Below are 6,055 nucleotides of genomic sequence, written 5' to 3'. Positions count from 1 at the left end.
GAGTTTTCAGGAGTGCTATTGAGTTGATAGTACACTATCTCTCCAATTTTTTGTAGGCCCATAGTGCTCTTGCCACCATTTGCATTGTGTCCAATAAGTTTGAGTACATTGTGTATTCATTGTCATTAAATTCTAGAAAGTCCTTCTTAATTTATACCTTGAGTAGAGATTTGTTAAGTTTCCATGGCTTTGTAAGCTTTCTGTTATTTCTATTGTTGTTGCTATCCAGCTTTAACCCATAGTGCTATGATAGGATGCACAGAATTATCTAGTTGTCTCCTTAATCGAGGTTATTTTCAAAAGTAGTCTCCCATTGCTCATAGAGCAGTTTTTTAATTTGTCCATAAAATTGTGTTGTTATATTTGTATAATTCCAGAAATTGATTTTTTCTTTGAGCCATTCATCCTTCAGTCCTGTTTTGTTCAGTCTCTACAAGTATCTTTATTTATTGTGAATTCAAATGGTTTTGGTTCTGGACTTTATTATAGTCAGGTAGATAAAGAGAGTTATTTCTGATTGTTTTGAGGGTTTTTTTTAATGTTCCATTATATGGCCTATTTTAGAGAAAGTTCCATGGGCTGCTGAATAGAATGTATACACACGTTTGGCTGCTATATTCTTCACCTATTTGTTGCCCTAATGAATGTTTCATTTTATGCATAACACTTAATTCTGATGTTTCAATATTTCTGTACCTATGACCTATCACGTGAAGATAGACGAGTATTGCAACCGCTTACTATAAATGTTGGTATCAAGAACCGACTATATGGTTGGTTCCAGATTGCCTCCAAACCCAGCAATGACCATGACCCTTGTGACAGTGATTACACATCTGTTGCCATGGCAATCACCATAGATTTCCAGCCTCCATTTTGTTTACCTCCCACCTTTACCCTCGAGGGTTATGTCACAGCCTAAACAAATGGCAACCCTTCCTGACCTTCACCTCTCCTTCTCTCTCTTTTCCCCCTTCATCTCGATTGCTCTTTCTGCTCCCTTCCCCCACAATAAACCTCTCTCATGTGAAACTGCATTGGCCTGGTGTGGTCTGTCTGGACACGAGCCATAATTATATCACAGTATTGGTGCCAAAACCCAGGACCTCTGGCAGCTGTGTCTGCTGGCAGCTGCTGCAACTGGTGCTGGCAGGGACTGTGACAGACTGACCATCGACCAGTGCTGAATGGCTACTCTGCACCGTGTGGACTTGGACGGCAGACACAGCTGCGGTCAACTGTGGTCAACCACCACTGCCAGTCCCTGCAGGATTTACAGACTTCCGTCATGTGAGCTGCTGCTGCCTCCACGGGACATTCAAACGTCTACCATGTGAGCTGCTTCACTGCTGCAATCTACCATGTGAGACTAGTTCTTGCCACATAGGTTACTCAGTCAAACGGGCCCACCAACCATAGTTTCACCTTTCCTGCTACCAGACTGCTAAAATTCTCACACAAACATCGGCCCATTGGTAAGGTTTTTCCTCCAGTCAGTGGGGAGGACCCCGATTTCCCAAATACGACCTGGCCAGCCTTTATGGGCTAAGGGGTTGGTGTTTCATGGTCCTTATGACCAGCCTCCTAGCTGATATACACGATAGAACTTGGACCCTTGGGTGACTACCCCCTTGAAAGCACCCCTCCCTCTCTGGGTTCTTGCAGCCCTTCAGGAAATACTATGCCTGGGTTTCTGGCAAGAGTCTTTCTGGTGATTCCAGGATTCAGAGGGTCCAAGTTTTCCAAATAGGGTCAGGAAACTGCTCCACTCCCAGATGCCAGGAACAGATCCAAATATTTGTCATCCCTGTATCTGTTATCCCATCTAAATATTATGATCTCTTTACTTGCTTTCTCTTTGACCAGACAAAAGATGACTTTAAAAAAATGGGCAGATGAATATGGGGGCTGCCCACATTGATCTTATCAGATACATATGCTAGGATCATGGGCCAATCACTTCTATCAACAATGCAAGACTTTTTTTCTATATTCAAGGCCTATGGAATCCCAAGTGAGGGACAGGAGTTGTTGGTGTGCTCTACCATAAAAATCAAGCCAGGTCCCCAGTAAGTACTATCTGCATCTAGAGAAAATATGTCTCAATTGTCCAACCTCCAGATAACAGAATAGTAGGAGAAGTAATAAAACACTCCTCCGAGGTCCTTACCTCCTTGACATCCTCCTCACCCCCATAACTAACTTGCCGTTTTGCATTTTCCTTCAGACCTTGATCAGCAATACCAACTCCTTAATGTCACCTAACTGGTCGCTTTAAAGATCGCTGGCTACGTCTACCCCTGGGAACTAGCTAGCAATTGCCACTTACAGCCTCTCAAGTGGTATAGCCAAGTAACCTTACCTCATCTTTGGTCAGCTACCCTGACTCTGATGTTTCCATGACTCCATACCTTTCCTCTATCCCTCTTTTTGTCATGGCCGACTGTTTTAAGACCTCTGGGACAGGTTCTGTAGGAACACTAAGCTCCCTAGACTGGAATAGGGACCCTTGATAACTCACCTCTGCCACAACACCCAGCAGCCCAAAACATGTCAACTCTTTGTGGCACTCAGGTATATCATTGGCTACCTGCCAGCCAGGAAAATGAACCCCTGTTGATCCCAATCATAGATACTATAGCTGCACAACATAAGAGGACAGTTCATGTCATGTCACTCTTGGTTGCAGTGGGAATAGCTATAAGTGCTGGTACTGGAATTGGAGGGATACCGACTTCCATAACCCAATATAATAAGTTCACTTCAAAGCTTGACACTAGTTTTCAACAAAAATGTCTGAAACCATGCTTACAACCCAGAAGCAGATCGATTCTTTGGCAGCTGTGGTGCTTCAGAACTAACAGGGGCTAGATGTCCTGATATCTAAAGGAGGTGGTCTTTGCCTGTTCCTCCAAGCAGAATGATGTTTCTACGTCAACCAGTCTAAGATAGTGAGGAATAAAATACAGAAGCTACAATCATATACGCAGAATTTCAGGAACGTGAGGCCTCCAACTCCTGGATTTTTGAAAACCCCACACGGAAGTGGGTAGCCTCTTTGATAATGCCTTTCCTAATCATCTTCCTTGCATTATTATTCTCTCCCTGCCTCATTAATCTTGTTTCTACATTCCTTCAATATAAGATGCAAAAAGTTTCTAATCTAATTATTTATCAGCTCCTGCTACAAGATTACCAGCCACTGTCCACAGAGGAGTCTGATGTGAAACTTTACCAAGTGGACCCCAGTGGTAAAAGTCAACGACACCCTGAAATTGACCATGTGCCAAGACAGAAGGAAGAAGCTTAAGAGACACAATGCCCCATCTCCCTTTCGCAATCAGCTTTCCCCTCCCCTTTTTTCTTCTCTTTATGATAAGGAAAAGGAGCAATGACAGTGATGTCACCCATAGGTGATAGGGACCCACTCATCTGTTGCTATGGCAATCAATATACATTCCCAGCATCCATTTCATTTACCTCCCAACTTTACCAGCAAACACTTATGTCACAGCCTAAATAAAAGGCCAACCTTCTGACCTTCACCCCTTCTCTCTCTTACCTATTCGTCTCTATCGCTGCTTTTGCCCCCTTCCTCCACAATAAATTTCTCTCACTACATTGGTCCAGACATAAGTTGAGATTATATCACAACCATAGGCAATGATCTTTTGTCTTATAGTTTTTTATTGATATAATAAAACAAAAATCACAAAAGCAATTTGGGGAGAAAAAGGTTTATGTCACCTTATACTTTGTCATCAATCATGAAGACAAGTGTTTTCATTTTGTTAAGTTACTATCATCATGATGGTTGGTATTCCTTCTACATTCAGTCCAACAGTTACCTAGCAACAGCCAGGTAGGCCTGGTTTGCTTGCTACAAAAGGTACCATTTGGCCTCTACCTCTGCTTCTGCTCTCTCTGGCTCTGCCCCTTATATCTCTCTGACACCCTTCTCCCTCTCGCCCCTTCACTTTCCCCCTTCTCTCTCCATGTGTTCCTTGCCATCCTGGCCAGTCCCCTCCCCCATTCTCTCACTCTTTCTCTGCCTCTCTATTTTCCGGGAGAGACCTGTTAAGATAATTTGTCATTCAACAGAGATTAACCTTAAAGACATCCATACCAACCTTATTAAAATATTTCTTACCCTGACACTGATGCTTTTCCACAAAACCTCTTCTGACCTACTTTATAAATGACTTAACATCAAAACTATTCTTCAGAAAGATTATACAATCAGAAGCCTGGGCCTTATGAAAACTTATTTCCCTGATCTTGTACTTCCCTTACATTCCTTTCTTAATAAGATTACACATTTTTCTTCTTCCAGTATCTAATAAATGAATTCACCAACAAATGGTTTTACAAAGAAAAAAATAGCTGTGATATGTAAATTCAGATACTATACTGTGATGCTCGCATTCAGCAGAAATTCAGCAGAAATAAACGAGTTTTATTTCTATACTCATGTTATCTACTTTTAAAAACCATTGTGTTATTTCTTTTTTATACAAACAAAAAAGCTCAGATATATTTAAAAATGCTAAGACCTTTGAGTAACCAGGTCTTCCCCCCCACCCCATACCACCCCCCCACTCCATATCATCCCCCCACCCCCAGAGCTGAGGACCGAACCCATTGTGCTTGCTAGGCAAGCTCTCTACCACTGAGTTAAATCCCCAACCCCGAGTAACCAGGTCTCAATGGACTCTAAGGCACATAAAAGATAGAAATGTCCATCCAAATAAGATGACTAGAAATCCTGGTCATAGACGCTGGTAACACTAGAATGATAGGAATAATTTGATTTTAGAACCTCCTTATGAATTTCATAGAGATTATAAGATTTTAAAAAAAGACCTTCAGTTTTAAAACGACTAAAGTTATTTTAGGAAGAATACCAGACATTGCTGTGTTATTTTTAGAACTGTCTTAGGGGCAAATAATTGAGAATTCATTTTGAACTCTACTTATGGTTTTAAATATAAAGACAAATAGCAAAAAAGTCAAGTTGGCAATTAGACTTAGATGTTAGCAATCTGGTGGATCCACAAGGAGTGAATCAGAAATGAATTATAGAATTTGTGTATACTGCATCTTAAGTCTACGGAATTGATGATGTCGTGAAGGGAATAAACAAAGAACAAAAAAATTCATCTTAATAAGAATAACAAGACAATTGAGCCAGAATGAACTCCAAGGGGTGATTGTCTTCTTAAAACATGGGCCTGTAGGTATTGGAAAATGCACTGGACACTACCTTACATGCTTCCAAAATGGCCAGTAAATTAGCTTAAAAGATCTTAGTAGCGATATCGATGCCAGCACTGTTAATACATAACAAAGTAGAAAACATAATTGAACAAAGTTTAGTGTGAAGAAAGGAGATGAAACTTTTTTTAGGTATTTTCATCTCAAAGGTGAGAAAAGTGGTATGAAAGCAGCTGACAAAGAAATTGGTGTCTCATTACTTTTTCTTAAAGATAAAAATTGATTAATCAAGTTGGCAGAAACAATAGAAGAAAACTGGTTATTTAAAATAAAGAGAAAGCTTTCTGCAGTAATGAGTTAAGCTTGATTTAGAGAAGGTAATGTGTCCTGAATAGATAGAGTAGCAGAGTAGCATTAGATGAAGTATGGTTATGATAACACAGTAACAGAAATAAAACATGAGTTTCCATGTGCAAAAAAGATAATACATATGTATAAAGTATTGTGCAGTGCTTATATGTAAATAAATGCTGTCTCATTATAATATGAATAATCGATACATATGAGAAATTGTTCAAATTTACATATCTAAAAACAGAAATTTCAAAAGTTATAACTTTATTTTCTAATCCTTCCTTTTTCTTGGGGTAAAAGAATATTTGTCTCTCGGAAGAACAATTGGATTTTGTGTGATTTTAAGTGTACTTCTTAGAAGAACACATTCATCAAATTCTAATAAAGTTGAGAATAAACATACCTTAGAAATCAGCAATTTCACTGCTAAAGAAATATTCACACTGATAAAGTAAGGATTTTTTGAATATGTTTATTACCATAGGTT

Source organism: Rattus norvegicus, chromosome 3 (assembly GCF_036323735.1).
Source record: "Rattus norvegicus strain BN/NHsdMcwi chromosome 3, GRCr8, whole genome shotgun sequence".
In the NCBI taxonomy this organism is placed as follows: Eukaryota; Metazoa; Chordata; class Mammalia; order Rodentia; family Muridae; genus Rattus; species Rattus norvegicus.
Note: the sequence above shows the minus strand (reverse complement) of the source record.